The following is a 23,602-nucleotide window of genomic DNA, read 5'->3' as shown; positions in this document are numbered from 1 at the left end:
ACCACCATCCAAAATGCGCTAGTTCCCAAATTGAATTAATAAAGAAGAAAATCCTCACAAAAAGAAAAATCCTATTTAATAAAAACGCTCCCAATACCCATCTCAACATAACTAAAGATAATGATAATGCAAACTTGCTATCCCATTTTACTCCAGTGTCCCAAGATATAGTGACAGACACCATTTCCAAATAAAAGACTTCCAATTGCAAAGGGGATAACTTTCCAGCCAACTAAGTTAAACTATGCGCACCCAGCCTGAACCCAATTATTAATAACTTTGTGAATGCATCGTTCAACACGAATGCAGCCAGTATAAAAGACGCTTCGGTGACCCCACTTCTGAAACAAACCTCCCTGGGCTCGACAGTCCCCAAGAACTACCGCCCAATAACCACAGTCCCATTCTTGCTCAATATCATAGATAACATTGCTTATACCCAAATTCCAGTTCACCAGGAACATAACCAGCTCCTAGGAGCTACACAATCAGGATTTAGGTCAAACTATAGCACCGGAACGGCACTCCTTGATCTGAAAATTCAGATAGACACCATCAGGGATGCAGGCAAATTTTGCATACTACTGCTGCTAGATTTATCTGCAGCATTTGATATGGTGGATCACGACAAACTATGTGCTACACTTGCAAACGACTTCAGCTTTTATAAAGATGCCGCCCTCTGGGTGAAATGTTTTCTAGCTGAATGCACGTCCAGAGCATCTATTGACAAAGCGGCTGCAGACCCAATCCCAATCCCCATTGTGGTACCCCAAGGCTCATGTCTTTCGCCAACCCTATACAATGAGTATATTAAGCTCCTTTTCTCGGCATTGGTGTCATCTATACCAATTTCGCAGATGACACCCAGATCCTCATACCGATCATAGGGAACTATGACTATGACACACTGATCATCAACAAAATATACAATATAATACAAAGCTAGATGGCTCTGAACAGCCTTAGCCTCAACGATGGGCACCCAAACTAAAATGATTGTCCTCCACTCCGATTACTCTTCAATCAATATTGACAGCACCCGATTCCAGTATCTAAGCAGGTAAAAAGCCTAGGAGTCTACTTAGACACCAATCTGACTATGACGAAACATGTAAATGCTTTATCCTCATCCACCTCCTACACGTCTAAACTAATAGCCTTAAGTCGCCACTTCCTAACGCATATACATTTCATTACTCTAGCTAGAGCTTTGATATTATCCAAGCTGGATTACTGTAACGCACTATGAGCAGCTCTAGGACTAAAAAAAGCAGACCGCATCTCTAACATCAGAAGGGAGACCCACTGGTTACCCATCAAGGTTAGAATCATATTCAAATCTTTGTACATGACCCATAAATGCCTCGCCAAGAAAGCACCTATCTACATCAACAACTAATTTTCCGTACTTCTGCCGGCTCTGAAGCCAGACTGATGGTCATGGAGACAACCAACAGTATCGGAATGAAGGTTAAGTTGAGATATGGCCAGATTTTCCAGGAGTTTGCCCAGAAAGGGAGTAATGGAAATTGGCCAATAGTTGGCCGGAAAAGAAGGATCAGCTGTGGATTTCTTGAGAAGAGGATGCACAAAGGAGTGCTTAAGAGGGGAGGGGAAGGATCCTGAGGCAAAGGAATTGTTGCAGAAATCGGCAAGGGCCAGAGCAAGGGTAGTAATGTGGTCCTTGATAGTTTTAGAGGAACAGGGATAGACCTGTTTAGATGAGGCTTTCATAGATCAGACTGTCTAACAACCTCATCAGGAGACAAAAGAGAAAAGGAAGAGAAGGTGGGTGGTGGGATGGCTGAAGGAGGGTCAGCAAGTACAGACAGAGTGGGGAGAGGAGAGGTAGTGGAGGGGAGAGCAGACAGGATGTCCTGTTTTTTAAAAAAATAAAGTGAAGGTACAAGTTGAAGATAACACATAATTATCCAGCATGTGATCCAGCCTTTCCACAGCCCTGTGTGGACTGCAACTGGCTGCACTTACCCAGCACTTACAAGACTTCACTATGAGGAGCTCTTTTATAGGATGTTAGCATCAGGTTTACTCCCTGTTGGTAGCAAAAAACAGTGACTGCAGTGCAGATAACTGAACTTACCCGGCACTTTTCTGGGCTTGTGTTTACTAAACACAGTAATTCCAGCTAAGGAAATACATTCACCTGCTTACGCATTTGGATATGTATCAAATATTATTATCAAACAGGAAGGTTGCCTAAAAAGTGATTTAAGTTTACCAGGCAGACATGGACCTAACCTATAATGTAAATTCAAAATCAGTATTTTATTAAAAGTTCATCATACAAAACATTAAAATGATTTAAAACACCAAGATAAATACATTAATACATAACCTACAATAAAATAAATACTAAGTCAAAAACACTACAAATTGTCAAAACTAATACTGTTGATCTAGGTTAGCTAAGTACACTTCTTCCACGCCCTACATGCACATGTTTTTGTCCTATTGACCTGCACAGTGCTGGACATTCATCCGTGGCTGTACTAATAAAGTTATCTGTAGGTGATGAACTTAATTATCATTTCTCAGTGTCTTCAATATCTTCCTGGATTATTCTGAACAAAAAAAGAAAGATCACTTAGTTTCTTTAACTTTTCATTAACCCTTATGAAGTGTGGCATGTACATAGTTACATATCAATTATAAAAAAGTGTACCTGGTATACTTATCTGTGGTCACAATCAGCTGTAATTGCTAAACACAGGTCACCATTACTTAATGTCCTGTGTGTCTTCTCCAAAAACGCAACTACTCTGTAATCATAGAAACACCAGCCAAGCGTGTAGTTATGCCCAGATATAATAAGAACATGCCAGTTATAGTTGTGAATAGGTAGACATCTTACCTGGGACAAGGCAAGATAGCTCCTACAAGGACACGGGAGAGAAGAAAGTGCCCCTCTATAAGGGTATCTCCTAATGATACATTCCTTCCTCATTCGCTTTTCTGTAACAGAAAAACGACAGTGCTATACTATGTACCTTGACTATTTTCATATAAAAATGCTCTTACACTTCTTCACATCGTTTACTTACTTAGTATTAATTGTAGCAGTGGCTCTAGAAGGCTCGGCCAAAGTTACCTATACTGTAGTAGCCAAAGAAATAGTGGCCTCCTATGAACCTACAAAAATGTAGAGGACTACGTGTGATGTCACACTGCATCAAATAGATAGCCCCACTAGGATAATGCTTAGGGGGATAAGGATACTTACTCCTAAAATTGGAGACTTGGAGTGATCAGTATGGCATCCTGCCTTTATTTTTTAAATCGTTGTAGCCGTGGTGAAAAATGGCTAGCTATTTAAATATCACAGGCCACGTGATGCCATCATCACGTGGCAGTGCGGCCCGATGAAAACAAATAAAAATAAAATAATAACTAAGGTAAGCCATCACCGTAGGTGTCATGTATTATGGCTAGGCTTTGGGATACAAACTTAGGAGGATGGAAGCTGGAACAAGCTCGATAGTTGTTACTCTGGAGTGGAGCATAGATCTCGCACTTTGATTTATCGAACGTCCCCCGTGGATTCCCTAAGATGGTGAGACCTGATGTAAATGATTATGCCGCATCATCTGGTATACACACTCTCATCACGTGTTGGGCGTTAGCCCTTAAATGCGGTCGTAATGCTATTACTGCCGCATTTAAGGGTCCGCCCAAACATGAGTATGGCGTGTTCAACCCCAGCTCAGAGCTGGGGGTAAACACACTGGAAAAATTGAGATTTTTGGTGCAATTACCACACTGTCATACCACCGGTGGTAATTGTGCTGAAAATTCCCCATTGGGTCCAATGGTCCCAATGGGGAATGGGGAATTATGTCTACCGCTCAACCCATGATCCAGCGGTACTACTTCTGGATGGCTGGGCGGTAATGCAAATACAGTTGGGTGGTATCCCAGTCGGGATACCGCCCAACTCGTGATGAGGCACTCTGACTAGAACTCATGCTGTGTATCTACAGTGAAAGTAACTGGTGCCCTATCTGCAAACATTGAAAAAGGGGCGGCACGATAAACTATTACTGGAGCCCATAGCTTGTATCAGAAACATGGACACAGGGTCCCTATGAGACCACCTATGAAACAATGGTGGAAGCTATCCTATGTGTAAAGGGGTACCAGAGAAAGGGCAAATGTGAATGTGTGTACCTCCAAAATCCCAAAATCAAGCAGACACTACACATCCAAGGGTTATCATACAATAGTGCTGTGGTACAACTACAATCATACACATTATATGGACACTTGAAAGTGTGCCTCCTATTTTGCACCCTTCCCTTAGGTGGTAATGGAACAATACACATACAGCTGGTACTTATACCATCATTAGATTGTCCAGGGGTTATCATACAATACTTTATTTTGAAGCACACTCTATAGTCATGGTACACATATAATCATACACATGATACAGACACTTGAGAATGTGTCTCATGTTTTACACCCTTTCCTCAATTAGGAATAGAACTATACATTGGCATACAGAGCTAATACGTATCCCATCATTGGATTGTCATACCATAGTGTGTATTTTCTGGGCTTCACCATGGGAAGCTCCTTTGTAGGACATGGGATTTAGTGCTAGCACCTCTCCTATTGGGTCCAAGCAGGCACCCATTCCACTCTTGGACAGCTACAGCAGTGCAGATGCCTGAACTTGATTGGCACGTCCACGTATGTGCATGTCTCGGGCTTGAAAGCCAGCTCTTCTGAGGGCCCCTATAACTCGAGAGGAGGCAGGACTCAGGGAGAGAGGTGATTGTTTCCTCACCCCAGAGGAGCCATGATCCTGAAGCTGCTGGCAGCAATGGGGAACTGGGCTGATGAAGTTAAGCTTATAAAAAGAAAGTGTGTCTGTGTTCATCTGTGGCTATGTATGTGTGTGTCTTTATTTATGGTAGGTGGTTTGGGGTGCCTTATTGTCAAGTACCTCACAACCACCCAGAATTTAGCATTTATGAATGTGGGCATTTTGAGGCAATGTTGGGGGCATGAGAACATCTGGGGGCAAGAGGGGAGCTCTGGGGGGGGGGTCATGAGAACGGCATTGTGCAATTCGGGGTAAACGAGTCAGCTTCATGGCAATGCGAGTGCCATGGGACACATCAGGGGGCAGTGAGGCATGACATTGGGTAATTAATTCTAGGGGCTGAACAGTGGCAAGTGGCAAATCAAAGGTCAACAAGGCCGTTCTGGGGAAGGAAAATTGATTTTGGATAAATCGTGCAGCTTCAGCGCATGACACGGAGCACATATGGTGATCAACGGGGTGCACAATGTACATTTCAGGGGTGGGGGAAATCTGGGGCACTTAAAGACATATCAGGAAAATGAATGGGCAGTGGGACCTGGCATTAGGCTGTTGCAGGGCTTTGAGAATGCGTGGACAATTCAGGTGGCATGTGGGTCAGTTCTAATGGTGATGGGAGTGATAAGGCACAGATCAAGGGGCAGTGGGTTGTGTCATGGGCCAGTGCTACGGACAGTGTGAGAAGGCTGTGGTGCAATAATGATGACAGCTATGTGTAAACGAAGGGAAGGCAATGTGAGGCAGTCAGAGATGCCTTCTGTATATGCAGCTCAGTCAAAACAACAATATGTTTATGAACTTCAGACAGTTTTTCGGGGTGCAGTGAGGCGAAGGTTTGCTCAAGCAGTGCTGCAGCGTGTCCAACTGTGCCAGCTGCCAAGTCGTAGCCAGTGCAAGACCCTTACACACGTAAACGTGCTGCTGATTGTGCTGTTGTTACCGAGAAAGATTCGATTAAAAACATTGCACATCTCACTAAGCCACCACATATCCCATGTGATGTATTTACATAATGACCTCAGGAAGCACATCTTCAATAAAGCGAATACCCAGAGGGCCAGGGAATCTATTTATGCACAGGATATTCATTTCAATGAAGTTTTGGAAACAGAATCTAAGCTCATCTGCTTCTGGGTGTACCTGCTTTTAGTTTGCACTTCCCCTGGACTGCAAGTAGAATTAATTACATTTTATATGGTACCTCTTAGGAAATGCCTTCAGGTCGCGTGGCTGCCTGCCAGTTTCCCCCTGTGAGCTTCCCTGGAAACACTATAAAATCCTGGAAGTAGAACATATATATTGACGTGTCTGCAGAGAGATTTGCAAGCTGTTTTCTTTCGCGTAGAGTAAGAATAACAAGGTCGAAGTGTGCGCGCAGCAAGACATGAAGTAGCTAAAACCTGTCAATGTGGAAGACGAATCAGTTGTCTGCTGACTCCAGAGGGGATTTTCTCCGAAAGCAAGCCCTTTCCCCAGCTGCGGCTAGAACAATGATGATTCCCATTGCTCGAGAGAAAAGCAAGGCGTTTGCTTCAAGAAAGATTGACAAGCATGTGTACATGTTCTCTTTTCTATGCTGTTTGGTAACATGATATGTGCATGCATGCTAAAGATGTCATCCTATACGTATTCTCCATGCCTATCGCTATTCAACCTGTCTGTAGAATATTTCTAAGCCACCATCCTCATTAGCAGGCCGCACGTGTTTGCAGGCTTCATTTCACTATTCCGGTCCTTGAGTGGTAACAATGAATCGTGAATTATTCGGAAAATAACGCCAAGGTAGTAGTGTTATATCAATCTAAGGTGCTACTTAAAGCTTAATAAAAATACATCCACATCAAACACAATAAGGTTAGAGTTGGGAAGCCCATTCCAGGCAAAACAGTACAAAGTAGCATGTGCCACAGTGCGAGTCTGCTGGGTAACCACCCTTAGACACATGCGTTTGCCTGGTCGCGTTGCAGCTTCTTCAACACTCTCTGAGGACCAGGGACAACAGTTAATAGCTGTGAAACAGCATCACTTTGGGGACAGCATGGCTTGCTTTGTGGGGAAGTGCCTAGTGGTAATTTATTTAGTGTACACAAATGGGAGAGCCCCTCTACTTAGATGGAACATGGGCAAATGACCGGTCCTAGGGCAGGTTTCCCGCCCAGGAGGGTAGCTACATGGGAAGCCGCTGCATTTGCATTGTTTGCCGGCTTTCATCTGTAGGCTCTCGAATGATGCTCAGGGGGGTTATAAGAAAGAGCATGTAGAGGAACAAGATTATCTGTGGCAGAGGGAGGATACATACAACCTCTTTCCGTGTGATAAACTGGAAAACACCTTACTTCACACCTTGATGGCAAAATGTATGATAGTCTTTCAATCTAATGCCATTCCATCAAATTCTTTCCATGTAAAAACTTAGCACCTAATGCATTTATTTTGTATTTTATTTTTTGGGGGTCCCCCCTCAATCCCTGTTTTTTACCCTTTATAATGCACCTAAACAAAAAATTAACCCTTTACCCCCCAACAATATCCATTAGATGCAAAGTTTTTAGATGGAAAAAATTCGATGGAATGGCATTAGATGCAATGCCATTAGATGGAAAGACCAGAAACCCACACAAAGACCCTAATAGTAACAAACACCCACCCCCCCCTACAGTCTTCATGGCTGGTACATAATCAGTTCTTTACTACAGAGACTTACACTATTGCGGGACAACATATGGACCCCTAAGAATCCTAGTAAAATTACATAGCTATCTCTGTAGGAGACACATCTTCAAATAAATCCCATGAAAACAGAATATGCTACCTAGACCTGTGTCTCCATCTGCTCTTTCCGTTCCTCCCTCCTCACTTTCTCTGACTGCTCAAAACCTTGGTGTTACATTTAGCTCCTCCCTATCCTATTCCTTACAGATCTCTTACACTGCTTGTACCTGCATATTTTTAGGTGAGTCAGAGACACATAGGAACCCCTCAAAATTCTATTGTTAATAACTTTTGATTCGAGTAACGGATTTGGCTACAATTTCGAAAGTGATAACAAAAATCAGCCCCCGCCACACTGCAAAGTTTCATAAAGATTTGTTAAAAACCAAAAAGTGTAAAAATATTTGTTTTATCCAAATGTGCAGCTTACTTCCCATTCATTTTCCCATAGACAAAAAAGGTACTTTTTGCAAAGTGCACAACCCAAACCACTGGACGGATTTGGACCAGGTCCGAAACAACTTGGGCACGAAGCATTGATTCACGATCCATGCATGGTTTGGGGTTATGTGTCTTAGTTATTTCAAAATTTGACAGAGAAAGGGGTGACCCTTCCCCAAAAACTATAGTTATATCTGCCATGGTGCATTGCAGGATCATGGTTTTCAGAAATGAAACAACTGCCATCTTGTTTTTCTCTCAATGCGAGAGATATTACTGTCTATAGCCCAGGTTATGGGAAAATGAAACACAGTAAAAACTATTTTCAGGTCAAAAAACACTCAGGATAGAGGTGGGGGTGACTAGAGTGAAATTTGGTAGTTGGAGGGGGTACAGGGACCAAGTTTGCAACACAAGCTTTCCGTAGCCTCGGCTTTATATGCAAATAGCTGACATCTCATAGCAAACTGTGTCACAGAAGCAGGGTGTGTGTGGGGGGAAGTGAAAGGGCAGGGCAGACGAGGAGCCCATCTGGGGAGTGGGGGAGCTGGCACATATGAGGGGGCACTTGATGAGGTGCAGAGGGGCAAGAACGCATTTTGGCCATTTTGCTGATATTCGCAGCTGTATCCGAGGCCACAAAGGACTACAGATAGCCGAGGGTATGTGTAGTTCGGTATCCACAGCTATATAGTTTGAGGTGTTAGATGAATTAGTATGATGTCTGGGTGCCCTGTACTTCTCAGACTTAACAATTTTGGAAAAACCTGGAACCAACGCATTCCCCACAATCCAAACCATTTAATTGTAAAATCTCTCAAACCTAGGTCAATGTTAATATTTAGTTTCTCACAAAAAGCCAGCAACCAAAACAGCCAACTGTCTCCAATAAGCCACACAGTTTTCAAACCAACCATGATATCTGCAGTATTTCTCTGTTTCCAGGTAAATGAATCCTAGTTTGAATGTCTAGTCATTATTATGAGCAGGGTATGCATGAGGTCTGTGTTGTACTTTCTAAATGGTCGATGGTGCTATTGTTAGTATTCACGGCTACCCAGCAGCCACCCAGTATGCAGCACTGCTATGCCCGGGTATCCTCACACCCCCTTGCAGTCATGGCTATATTCGAGCAAGTGGCACGTCGTGTGTTTGTGGATGTGTGGTTGCCGCGGCTATGTGAAATTTTGGGTGGGGTGGCATCTTATATGCATTGAGTGTTTTGGGGGATTGTAAGAGACTAGCTGAGTGGAGGAGGACTATGAGAAGTGGAGGGGGAGGCTAGTAGGCATGTTGGGAACAGTTTTTGGAGTTTGGTGGAGTGGAAATGCAATTTAGAATTCGTAGTTTTTGTGAATAGCCACGGTTATCAGCAAACGTCTAGGAGGGCTCTTGTATAGCTGTGTCTATAAAAAGCACATGCATAAGCACATCAATACTATTCTGCGTCTCATTCATTGTGGCTGGAACCGCGGGTAAGTTTAAGGTCACTTCTATAAATATATATTTTCTGTGCAATAATCATATGTTCTTGTGGATGATACAGTACAGAATTTTATTTTTGTGTGTTATTTTATGTTCTTGGTTGTTCACTTATTTGATTTGAAGGCCAATTTAGTTTGAATTGGGGCTTGCAGAATAATTTGCATGTAGCCGCAGATACAAATCAAGTTATGTAGCTGCGTCTAATAGCCGCGGCTATGAAAGATGCTAGGTGGGGTAAAAATAGGTTTGTGTCAGTTTCATTGTTTGTTATTGGTGGTTGTTGTTACTTTTGCATTTGTGTAGGGTTTAGTGAAAGGTTGTGCTGAAAATGTGTCAGCCATTTTATTAGTTTTATTAGTATGTAGTCCCCTTTTTTGATGTTTGTTTTTGAAAGTATACACACCACCATTTTCTGTAGTTTGTCCTTTTGGTTCCTGAACTCTGACTGTGTGCATGTCATGAGGGTGGCTGATGTGAAAGTATGTGTTAATCTTTATTTACACATTTGAAGGTTTATTTGCAGTGTTGTGTGTGTGTTAGTTGTAGTGACCATTGCTATCAGAGGGTGTTCATTATTATTTTCTTCATTTGCTGTGTTTGAGTGGCAAATGTGGAAATGTAGCTTTTGTATTTGATATTACGGTTGAAGGTTATTTGATTGTATGTCTTGTACTTTTAATGTATTTTTAGGTATGCAGTATGTGTAGGTGTTTGTAGTGTTTTGTGAGGTAGTTCAATTGCCGGTGTTGTGCAAGTTCATTTTTGTAATGTGCTTATTTTTGTATTTTTTTGTAGCTGCATTGTTATCATCATCCCACTAGATGTTGTACAGTTAACTCCTGTGAAAGGTCAACCTATATTCAAAAGATAGTAGTACTGCTGCAGATGGAAGCAGGAGTTGTATGGAAAACTTTCTTAGTGACCTTTATAGCATTTATAATGATTTTGCACCTGGAGTGGAATCTCTCCCATTCTTTAATGGTGGCATCTCCCTTGGCTACCTATTCGAGGCATCTTCCACACAGGAATTTCCCATCACAGTATTTGGGAAGTGTTATGAGGCAGTGCACCTGGTTAATGCAAACTTGATTATGATACCGCTGTTGAAGTTTCGAAAAAAAGCGGGGGGATCTAAATTGCCACTTAAAAAAAAACATAGTGATGGCAGGCAATCTGGTATTGTGCCATTAAATTCTGCCATTCGCTAAATGTGGCATTTTCTTTAGCTGCCCAGTCGCAGCATTTTGTACACATGACTTTCATCATGGTTAGATTGGGTGTCGGTAAGAGAGGAGTTTGTGTACTCGATACAACTGCTGATGTAGAGGCTTCATTTGCAGTTGGAGTTGTTAATACACTGGCAGATGGAGGTTATGTAGGTGGTGCAGATCGCCTTCTATGCAAGGAATAGGTCCCATGCCTTTTTCTTTTGTGTTGTTCATGTGCTTTACGATAGGGTGCAGTGATCATATTATTTTAATGATGTTTTAGCTCTGATGTGTACATGTGTTTCTGTTTGAATGTTCTCAGCTGAAGGCTAATGTGAATTGATTTAGAAATCTTTGTGATATGTGTTTTTGAGCGCGTTTGAGAAATATACGTGTAACAGCGTCTATAGGTAGGTTTTTGTCATGTAACCGGGGTTATAGCCGCAGTTATGCTTTTTGGAAAAACTAGGACAAAATAAAAGATTTGTTTTAATGTAGTGTGTACATATTGGATAAAGTATTCTTTTAAGTATTGCGTTGGGGTTTATTGATTGATATAGCTTGTAATAAAAATGTATTTTCCATTCTACCTGTTTGCTTTTTACAGTACTCTTTTTGTACTATTGAATTGTGAAAGCTATGAAAGTGACATTTTTGTGAACTTTATACAGTCTCATTTGAGAACTCAGAATGTGCACATGTTCTGTGTTTTGCGTTGGTGAAGATCTATTCATTATTTGGAGCAGCTGAAGGTGAGTGATAGTGTGTTTTTATGTATTTTATGTACAGTTTGAATGATTGCATTTTTAAGATAAGTGATGTATGTTTAGGTGTCTCGTTTGTTCAAGTTTGTAAGTATTGTTTGCAAAGTAGGGTTTTCTATATTTTACTTCAGTGTTTTTAGGAGAGTGAAGAAGCAGTATGACATGGTTGGTATTCTATGCTTATGTTTGCAGAAAATATCTTTGCAAATAAAAGTTCTTTCTCAGTGACATTGGAAGATGTGATATGAATGAGGGTGCATAAGAAACCCTAGTGTGAACCCAGCAGTATAGCTCTACCCTTGATAAAAATTGTGGCTGTGTGTGTGCTTTGTAGCTGGATAATAAGAAATTGTTAGTGACCCTATATTGGTGATTTTCTACTCTGTTAGAATTGTAGAAGTGTGAAGAAGGTGAATGTATAGTGGATAAGTGGGTAGGGTTTGATTGCTTATGGGATTTTTTTTATACTGAAACGTTTCCTCTGTCATGCAATTGTTGGTAGTAATTTAGAAATAATAAGAATAATAAACAATTAGTGCTTTATGTCGTTATGCAATGTACTGACATACAATGAATGGGGGTGCTTAGTGGGTTGGGGGAAACAGTACTATTGATGAGGTTTGCTAACATGGTTTTCTGGGTCTGCTTAGGTCACATGGCCATTGCAGGTTTAGTAGAGGGGGGATGGGCAGTGAAGGGAGGACATACATGTTGATATGTTTTGTTGATTAGTAGTAGTAGTGATTAGTTTGTAGGTCAAATGTAGGATAGTAGGTCTGGCCATTGGCCCAATGATAGTTAAATAGATAGAAACAGGTGAGGCATTTGACTTTACATGTTATTGGATGAGGATGACTAAGAAGGTCTGATTAAATGGGTGTTAGGAGGATGAAGGTTGCGACAGAGCACAGTTATGTGAGCAGCAGTAGACTGAATGTTGTCTATCTGGAGTTTACCTATAGTACTTGAGGAGTGGGTTGTGAGGTGTGAAAACTGGAGGTCGGCAGAGTAACTCAGTGCCAGTGAATTATTTTGCAGCTTTTTTCTCTTGATACCGTTGTCATGAACGGTCTATGTATATATTACTTGTCTTATGTATATGCTTTATTAAGAATTGTTATGTTATGTAAGAAATGGGTAGTGTGGTGTATAAAATTAGCTCAATTTTCATTTAGGTTTTTCATTGAAAAATGTATGGTCCCAAACACAGATAAATTAGAAGTTGGCAAACGTAATTGCCAGTTAATTACATTATACTTTTTGTAAGTTATGTATGGTATATGAGGTGTTCAGTTGTATTCCACATTAGTTAAACAGTTAAAGGTGAGGTGTAGATGGGTAATTTATTTGTACTTCACGATTGTTGGTAGGAGTGATGGCTGATGACTTTGTAAAGGTGTGGGGTGTATATGGGGGATCCTCTGAATTTGTGAGCAAGTACATCCACCACAATGGGGTCAGAAATTTCTCCCCAGGAGACCAGAGTAGAAAAATGGGGTCTAATGTGTGTAATTTGCAGCCTAGTTTCACAAAAGCAGTACCCTAAGAGCGTTTGGTTTTTGATGCAATAGAGTATTTTAAAGCAAGTTGTACTGCATATAGTTTTTACTAATATGTTGTACAAACAAAAACTTCTTTATACTGTATTTGTTAATGTGGAACATGGGTGCATATGATGGGCATAGAGGCATTAACCATAAATGTCATCCTAAAGAGTTCTTGTTTCCACCGTAGTTGAAAAAGGATAAGCAGTCAGCAGTCTCCTTGCACTACCCAGAGCTGCTCTGCCCTGGCTGCACTTACTCAGAGCATTTGTGCCCTGTTTTCCCCTCCCCTCTCCCTTGCACTTCCTCCTTCCCATTCCCTTTGCTCTTCTCGTTCTTGCACTTTCACGATCTGAATGACACAAGGTTGTTTGACTTGTCCTCACTCTGTCTTCCCTGCGTTGTCTTGACAAGCCTAAAAACACTTGTGTACAGGTGCTTTATAAATGATTATCATATCATATCATTTGGGATGTTCTTGGGGATATATTTGATAATTGTAGGTCATATGATAAATCTCCACCTCTGATCAGACTTGCCCCATCACCCCTTCTCTCATAGGCACTAACACTTCAGCACTCCACCTCAAGCAGGCACTCACTCTTGAACGCCTCAGTCACTCATTTTTCACTCTCCATGTTTCACTTACCAAGGAGACATGTCAGTTGTCCCATGTGTGTGGCCATGAATGCATCCAGGTTACTGTTTCACAGTACCATGAAGTCCTGTGTGGACCTAAGGATCCTAGTGAAACAGGGTGTGGAGGACATGTCTGCATCACATATAATCTGTACATTTAGATTTGCTATTGTTTACAGTTGTGGAAGACATGCTTCCTCCCAATGGGCGGCACAGATGGCATACACAATTGTTTGGGAACTGGACAATGATGTAAAATCATATTTTTATATCATCAGTTGCCGCTGGGATTTTGGGTAGCCATGTGTGTTGTTGCATGGTGTAGGGGAGCTATTATCACCTTTGTGATTATGTGTGGAAATGTTGGCTGTATCAAGTCATTAACCATGCTAACAGTGCATTGAGAGGAGCCTGTTTCAAAACAATGGCGTGTAGCTACCAACTTCAAATAGTGTGACATGGCAGTGTGTATGTTTCCTTTGAGTTCAAGGTCTCTCTCAATGAGCTGGAGTACAACATGATGGTGGGTTGGTGCAGCTAATACACTCTCCTGATTTTTTTACTGTTTGGCCCTATGGGAAAAGTCTGACCCTAGGTATGTGTGGCCATCATGTTCTCCTCCTTACTTGCAGGGCCATCTGTTGCATGAATGTTATCATGCCTTTAATCAGTAGGGACAGCTCCACAAGATACAGCAGGCGGGTTCCACCAGGTTGCATAGTACCCTGAGTCTTGTCTGAGGTGCAGGTAGGCTTGTCATGTTCACAGCGGGTCAAGTGGATGCACCTCTGCTTCCTTTCAGAGAATATCGCAGTCATGCCCACCGCCTTAGTGGTGGAGGTTATTTTGGTGGTTTAATGTGCTATATTTGGCATTGCAGGTATACCAAATGGCTGATTTTTCAGCATCTTTTGTGTCCGGTTATGTACATCCAGTTTTTCCGAAATCCTTTTTTCTTTGTTATGGCATGTGTTAGGTTTCGAAATGTCACACACTTTTTTTTTCCGGATGTGGTGTGGATGTCGAATTGTTATGGTATGTAAGATATGGGTAATCTAGTGTGTAAAATGTCAAATTAATGGGGGTGCACAGTGGGCTGGGGGAAACAGTATTATTGATGAGGTTTGTTAAGAAAGTTTTCTGGGGAAACGTTAGTAGAGTGGGGATGGACAGTGAATGGAGGAAATACATGCTGATAGCTTTTTGTTGATTAGCAGTAGTAGTTATTAGTTTTTAGGTGAAAGGCAGGATAGTGGATTAGGCTATTGTGTTATTACGCTGGAATGGGTGGAATCAGATGAGGTAGTTAATTGTGCATGCTTTTTGTTGAGGTTGGCTAAGGAGGATTAATTAAATGGGTGCTGGGAGAAGCCAGGGTGTGGTAGGCCCTAGTTATGTGAACACTCATATTCTCAATACTGTGTGCTTGGAGTTTTTGTTTAGCTGTTAAGTAGAGGCTTGTGAGGTGTGAAAACTGGAGCCGGGTGGAACAACTAAGTGGCAGTGCATTTTCTTGGTGCTATGTTCTCTTATCACATTATTTCTGAAGTGAGAACTGAAATATGAATTAATGTTTGGTTTATGAAAGCAAAGATGTGTTACATATTATTTTAGAACACCTTTATGCATGCGAATTAAGAAATATCATGTTGTTTCTAGTGAACATTTTTTCTATTTAGAATTTGTTTGGGAATTGTATTCTGATGTTATGTGTAGAGTATGTGAGGTATTATTTAAGAAGTGTATAGTGGTATGGGGATTAAAGTGTTATTGATTAGGTTTGGTAAAATTGTTTTATGGTGCAGCTAGGGGATTTAGCCATTCAAACTGTAGTGATAGTGGGGATGGGTAGTGGAGGGAGGATGGACATGCTGGTATGTTTTATTGAGTAATACTAGTAATTGTAGTTTAAAGGTTCCTTTTTGAATTATGGTGACCAATTTGAAACAGGTGTTTTAATGTTTGCTATCATCAGACAAGGGAACAAGTCTTTTTTTGATTTAAATCGTGGTGGTATAGGTTTTTTTTCCCGGATGTGAGGTGTACTCCACTTCAGTATATATGTTGTCAGGAATTGAAAAAAAAGAAAATGATCTGCACCAAGGAAAATCGCAGGGTGCGAATAACTATTACACTTGGCTGACGGACAGACACATGCTTTTTTTCTGCAGCTTTGAATGAGTGTCTTGTTTCACTTGGCCCTACAAATCCTGGGTTGGCGGGCCGTTAAACTCCATCTCCACCTCCCAGCGTGGGTTTGAAAGTTATATTTTATATTGAAAATATAAAGAAACACAATTTGTGAACTGAATCATGTTTTTATACAGCTTATTTTGTAAGATGCCATCAAGAAAACAACAACAACGAGCTATAGGAAAGGGTTGTCTGCTGGGAAGTAAACTTAAACGGTATAATTTTTTAAAAAGTAGTGTTTTTAAATTTATAGGTACAAATCCTGTAGTTAATGCAACACATTCTAGTGTTGGGGATAGTTTTAAAAATGTTGAAGTTGAAATAAGAGATATGCCAACACACATTTTTGCTGGAACCGATAATGTTTTTATTGAAAGTAAAAAAAGAAAAACATTTTCAAGCTATAAAAAAAGAAAGATTTTTTTTAAAAAAGGTAGCGAATGTGCTATCAATTTGAAACAGAGTAATAAAGATGTGTATATGAAAATGTATCACTCCTGAGTTTTTACAAATCTTTGGAGAAGTCTGAAACCAAAATGTAGATATGTGGTAAAACGTTTTTTGCAAAAGAAAAAAGTTGAAGTTATCATTAAGAAAGCTTTTGATATGAAAAGAAAAATGTTCATTTTTGTATTAAATTATCTTAAGAAATTGCTTAAGGTGACTGCACCATTCCATACAAATATAGAAACAGTTCATCTGCTTACACGTTACAACTTTTGTGACATCTTTGGTGAGGAGTGGAAACACACTTCTCATACTGAAAGATTTTTTAATGAGGAGAGTTACATTCAACGAAAGAATGTTCCACTAGGCTGGCTGCCCTGCACTGCAGCTTCTTCTGGGAAAGATTGGGGACCCTGCCGGGGCTCCTTGGGACTGCCGCTGCACTTGGGGATGGTCGTCCCACATGGGAGACAGCCGCCCAAGGCCAGGGACATCACCCCCACCCATCCTGTAGCACTGGCTGGGCTGCGTTACAGAATTTCCCCCTGGGGAGGGAAGGGGACCATGCCAGGGGCTCCCTGGTCGCTGCCGCTGTGCTTGGGGATGGTACACCTACATGGGAAACGGATGCCCACGACCAGGGACATCACCTCCAACTGCCCTGGAGTTCTTGGTGGTCTGGGTTACAGCTTTTCCTCACCAGGAGTCCGGCAGTGTGCCAATACCTCCCCGAAGGGAAAAGCTGTAATGCAGCCCAGCCAGCACTCCAGGACGGTTGGAGGTGATGTCCCCAGCCTTGGGAAACCATCTCGCTTGTGGGTCTACCGTCTCCAATCACAGCGGTAGTTCCAGGTAGCCGCGGCAAGGTGCCCATCTTTTCCCGGAGGGAGAAACTGTAACGTAGACCCACCAGATCTCCAGGATAGTCAGGGGCTTATGTTCCCAGACTTGGGTGGCTGTCTCCCATGTGGGTTGACCGTCCCCAAACCTAGCACAGTTCCAGGGAGCCCCGGCAGGGTCCCTGTCCTTTTCTAGAGGGAAAAGCTGTAACGCAGGCCAGCCAGAACTCAAGGATGGTCGGGGGTGATGGCTGCAGCCTTGGACGCCTTGTCTCCCATGTGGGTGAACCATCCCCAAGTCCAGCAGCAGTTCCAGGGAGACCCATTCCTCCCCAGAGGTGACATCTGTAATGCAGCACAGCGACCCCCCTTTTCATTACATAAGTCACTGGTGGTTTAGGGTTCCCACTACCCCCCATCAACAACGTAGATTTTTTTGTTTTTGTTTGCCCCTACCCTAGGGGCAGATGGCCACATTACTCTGCCCATCTCCCCCAGGGTGGGCAAAATGTACTGGGAAAATGAATGGAAAAGTGAAAAACACATCCTTCTTTTGACCCTTTATATCTTTTAAACTGTAACATGGATTTGAATGAAAATGTCCATTCATGGGGGCCCCAGGGCCAAATATAGGAATGCCACATGCCGTTCTGATCCGAGGTACGGCTCAAATGTTATTAACCATAGAATTGTTTCTTTTCCTATGTATGATAGGTTTCACCTTAACTATAAGTTGATGATAACAGCAAGAGAGTTGTGATGAAGTTGTGGTGAATCAGCAATGATTATCCCCCAGAATCCTGGCCTGGGACCCATCTCATATGGCCAAGAGAAGGCAGACACTTCCTGATCTCCACTCTGGGGGTGGTGTTCAGAACAAGGATCACATTGCGGGGGGCGGGGGACAGGTCAGGAGGAAGAGGACAACCTCTTGTTTAATTTCCCCGAAAACCCCAATCTCTTAATGCCATATTGCAAAGCAGGAATAGGTTAGACAAATGTGTTGGCAAGGACCCATAATTCTCCCAGTACTGGGAAGAGGAAGAGGAACACTGCTGTAGGAGCTGTCCGCTAATTAGTGAAGATAACCTACACCTGAGGGAGACTGAAAGGCTTAAAAAAAAACTCAGGTGCACCCAGTTGGGAAGAAGCAGGAGAGGAGAAAGCAGTGCGGGCTGGGTGTGCAGCAGAAGGTGAGGCTGGAGGCGGAAGATGATGTTGAGACCCCTGGGAAGCCAACTGCAGTGACAGGTCCTGAGAGGGTTTTTGCTTAAAGCTGTCCCTGTTGTAGAGGTTGCGCAGCGGGAAGCGTAAGAAAAGGACGCTTGCCTATGGAAGGCTCGTTATGCAGAGTTTGTGCAGCGGGAAGCAGAAGCAGCAAGGGAAATGTGCCCTCTTTAGAGGTTTCAAGAGACCAGAGGAGGCTCTCTGCATGATCTTGAGAAGCCACCATTACAGAAGACCAGTGAACACCAGGTGGAGCCGGAGTGAGCAACTTACTCGGTGAGTTCAAGGCTTGCGAATTACTATGGGCTGCTCTAACACTGTCCCCGTGTTCACAGCAGATAGCTTCACTATCTATTAGTGAAAGAAGCAGTAGTTATATTTCTGAATCCCGAACTATTCAAAACCAATTGAAGTTACATTTGTTGAATCGAAATGACTATGCAAGCCAGCGTGTGAGTGTATGGGAAACCCAAAAGCCCTGTGGGAAAGCTTTATTAAAAACCAAAGCCTACAAGTACCACCCAGGCCAAAATAATTCAAGAACTCAGCTATATCAATAGCCCAAACATTGTTTAAAGCAAGAGGGGAATATTGGGAAATCCAAGAGTTGTAATACTTGCTTCTCGTGTGTTGTGAAATGCAGATCACTAGTTGATATAAACATACATTGCCAAAGCCAAGATAGACCCAGAGAGATGCTGTATCCTGGTCACTGTTCGGTTGTTCGTGCATAGGGGTAAGGAAGGTGACAAACAGGTTGCCCACCTGGAGAAGATTATCCAGAGGGAAAGGATCCTAGTTGCCAAGGAGTCCTAAAGGGCACCATAATTGCTTGTTTCACCATAAATGGTTTAAACTTTAACACCAAATGTCTTTTGGTCTGCTGGACTTTGACAACAGGCCTGCATAAACCTCCTCGTGGTCATTAGTCCAAGACATATAATTTTCCCAGTCCTTCACAGTTGGCGGGTCTTTCTTCTTCCATCTCATCAGTATTAGTGATGGAAGGACTGCATGATGTTGGTGAGCATAATGTGGCATTGTCATAGCCAATTGCATATAGAAATGTTTTGTCTGTGTAATTTAAATAAAGTTTCAAAAAAAAACTTTAACACCAAAGAAACCTTGTGAAGTTGTTGTTCTAAGTGACCACTGTGGAAGTTGATATGGAAGTTCGACTAACGTACACTTTGTTCTTCTGTGAAGCATTAATAATTTTGCATTTATATAGCGCTACGAATCCTCAGGCATTTGAACACTGCTTATTATTACCCATGGTGTGTGGTGCTCATCTATCGACCTTGTAAGGATGAAAGGCTGAGTTTGGCCTTCCCGGGATTTGAACCTGCGTCAGCAGGCTCTGCACTCATGTCAAAGTGAGTGCTCTACTCGCTGTGCAGATGAGTATACCTGTCTGACAAGTTGTGGAAGTAGAAAGCCTGGTATAGCAATCATCCGGGTAGTGGTGGATGAAGGGCTGATCTGTGGTTCTAACAAAGACATCTCAAGTTAATTGTGACATTGGAAGAAGAAGTGTGTAAACCTATGATGGAGGAGTTACATGTTGCCAGAAATCAAAACTTGTGGAAAATCATCCTGACAAAGACAATTGTTGCTGTTGATTTGCAGAAGATAAATGTGAAACTTGTTCTCACTCTAGGAGAAGTTAAAACATATTATTTCTTTTGGAACATATTTTTTTTGGTACATTATTGAGTCAATAGAACAGTTTGATATCAAGTTTAAAATCCTCAAAAACTCTGTTGGAACTTTGTGGCAAACCAGGATTTCCTTATTTTCTTTTGAACAAATCTGGGGAAGGGGAATTCACCCAGGTTATGAGAAGAGATGATGGTCACATTGTGAATCTGATTGCATGCTATATATATTTGTTGAATTGACCTGCCATTCATTTCCTTTTTGCTTTATTGAATGTTCAAGTCAGAGGGACAGATATCCTCTTGTTAGAGTGTTTCCTTTAGTTTATTTTAGGCAGGGAATTCCTCATCAGGGTAGGGATAGTGAGGCCTTTTTTCCAACTTTTTATGCAATGTAATTGCTAATTTTGAAAACTCTTTACAAAGTTGTATGCCTCACATTTCTGACCCATCACGCAGTCTAAAGAAACATTTAAATTTCAGTAATGTTTGTGTCGTGAATAGGGAACATATTTTATATGGAAATTAATCTGCTTCCTAAAATGACATAAAGTCTGGTGTTATGGCTACCAAGGTACTTACTCCAGAGAGAAAATAGCTCCATGTTTGAGGATGCTACAACCACTGTGCACAGTGAACTTAAATTGGTGATGCTGATTCACATACAAATGTGATGTATATAATAGTTGTTTTCAAAATATGGTTTTATGATACTTGGCTATTCTCTAAAACATTGTAATTGGTCATAAAGTAATGTTAATATTTTAAACGAGATATGCAAGCCAACTGTCATAACCAGAAATAACATAATAAGAATGTGACAACATCTGTCTACTGTGGTAATCAAGTTAAGTAGGTATGAGAAGAAAAGTTATTAACTTAATTGCGCACAGCCATATCTGTTGCATATATGTTGCATTAATGGACAGAAGGATAGTATTGAACTAATCAACTGAAAAGCCCCAAAGGCTTTAAATGTTTGAAAGAGCTATTGGTGTCATCAAAGTTGCCAATCCCCTGGGTCAAGTGTTTCATCAACGTGACAAAATGCTGACCTATTTCTAATGGAGAGTAACTCAGTGCGAAAGAGATCCTATTAGATAGTATTGTGTTAATCCATTAATCTCTAATGAATTCATATATAAATGCTGTTTAAGATGGAATTTAGTATTTGAACATGAAGTGTTTGGGTCACAATACTTGTATTTTTGCTATTTAGCTATTTATGTTACAAGAACTAAACCCACCTTTAAGAGGTAGACACATTGGTCATGTATCACAATCTCTTTCGCGTTGCTTGCTGTAAACGTGAGGGAAAAAAGTGCAGGTTGAAATCTGATGCCCTCTCACTTATTGAGCACGAATACGGTTATGAAAACATTCCTGAAACAAAACATATCACATTTTATGCGAACAAAAGGTCAATATACAATGGCCATCATCACACAAGAGAGCTGAGCTGCAGGAATAGGAATATAATTACAGCTTGCATGAGTTCGTATGACACCAGCACAGTGATGTGGACCTGGGCGAACGATTTTAGACACAATTCGAATCACCAGACTATTTTCTGTTTCGCTTGAAAGGTTTCTGAATTGTGTGCAGGCATTTCCGGTGGTCCATTGCAGCATTCTATTACTAGGCCCTGTGTGATTCGATTCAGAATCAGTCTAGAGCAGGAAAGGCAGAGACAGGAGCTTAAACAGCATTTGCGTGAATAGGCTTTAGTTGATGGAGAATTCGAAAATAAAAATAGCATTTACTTGAAGGAAAGGTAGAAAAACAAATTAGGCTTTAATTAATGAAGATGTAGTTAAAGGAGAGGTAGACAATTAAATAGACATTAGTAGAGGGTGAAGTAGAGAATTGAAATAGGGTACAACATGATTTGTGAGTACTAGCTACCTTTCATGACATGAATACAGACATAACATTACCAGATTAAGGAGAACAACACAGGATTGTTTAAAGGTAGAGGCAGACAGGAGATTACATTAAGTGCCTGTAACTCAGCGTTATGTCTTTGTTTTTTGTAAGCAAAGAAAAATTCATGTTTCTTGTATAGGCAAAATATTTTTGTTCTTTGGAAATAGAAAGAGTAGATTTAAGTGGGTATGCCACGTTAGTACCAAGAAGCAGAGAATCTAAGTGACCAATCATCATAAATCATAAATGACATCAGCGATGAGATCAATAATTACATCAAATGTGACATTGCTGATCAAATAAGTACGAATATTTTTGTTGACCTACATATTTTATTTCTTCAGACATAACAATAATGACACCATGATGAACATACACTGTTATACAGTGGTATGATATGATTTTGTGTGGGCATTAATTTATAGTACTTACCAATTTATAAACTTTAAAATAAAAATATGTTACGTTATGCACATTTTTGGATTAGTAAACAACTACAATACTTCATTGCAGCAAAAGTAACTGATCCTACTAAATCTATTTCAAGCATAATATAATAAGTATCTCTAGTAGTGAAAAAAAACAATAGATAGAAGTAAAAACATGCTGAATAGTACTAGTCAATGCTCACATTTAAATTTACGATTCTCCTCACTGTTATAACATTGCATGAACACACTATTTTCTGAATGACAAGTTTTATTTAAAAAACTGACTGATATACCCAGCGTTGCCCGGGATTTCATAGCTCATTGGTACAGGTAACTGTGCATAATTTGGTGCAGATTGGTGAAATGGTGTGGAATTTTGTAAGGAACAAGGCTTCGCCAGGCCACAAATCCACACATTTTGACTTTTACTGAAATCCGGGGAAAGGGGTGGGGTGTTCAAATGTCTTGTAGCCAGTAATGTCATGAGCGTCCTTATAGGTGACTATGCAAAATTTGGTGCAGATTGGTGAAATGGTGTGCAATTGTAAAGAGAACATACACAAAGGCACAAACCCACACCCAAATGTTATCTTTTGCAGAAATCCAGGGAGAGGGGGGGGATTCCAGAGCCAAAGAATGTATAAACCAATCGGAGCGGTTGTTCGCAGCCCGAAACTTTAAACAATTTATACTTAAGGGCAGGTGTTAATATTATTCACCTTGATGTTCATTAGTGATACTCAGAGTCAGAAATATTCCAATCTGAAGTAACTTTTCGTATGTCATTTACTTGAAACAATTCTCATGATGTCAAAGGAAACATGAATGATTTCATACAAAAGTTGAACAGCTAATAAAGAACCTGATCTGTGATTCTGATCATTCATACTATCACTCATCACTAATCTTCAGAATGTAATGACCATTGTTCACCATCCAAGAAGGAATGTTTGAAAAACAGTGTACAACATGCCAACACGTGTTTCGGCCTGATGCCGTCGGTACTATGGAACAGTTATCTGGCTTCACTTGTCCGGTCAAGTAATTGAAGATGTATATGAAGCACGACCACGTCTCCTCAGGACAAACTATTATGTGTCCAGAATCCTAAAAATAGGAGCAAATATAGAAACATAAAGAAAGAAAGAAAACTATGGTTTCCTCGTCACTACTGTGTGATGTTGGTTTAATTCCATGTAAGTCATGAAATTGTCAGTTTATTCAAAAAACACTGTGCTT

Source organism: Ambystoma mexicanum, chromosome 4p (assembly GCF_040938575.1).
Source record: "Ambystoma mexicanum isolate Mex_15411 chromosome 4p, UKY_AmexF1_1, whole genome shotgun sequence".
In the NCBI taxonomy this organism is placed as follows: domain Eukaryota; kingdom Metazoa; phylum Chordata; class Amphibia; order Caudata; family Ambystomatidae; genus Ambystoma; species Ambystoma mexicanum.
This window is presented reverse-complemented; position numbering follows the sequence as displayed.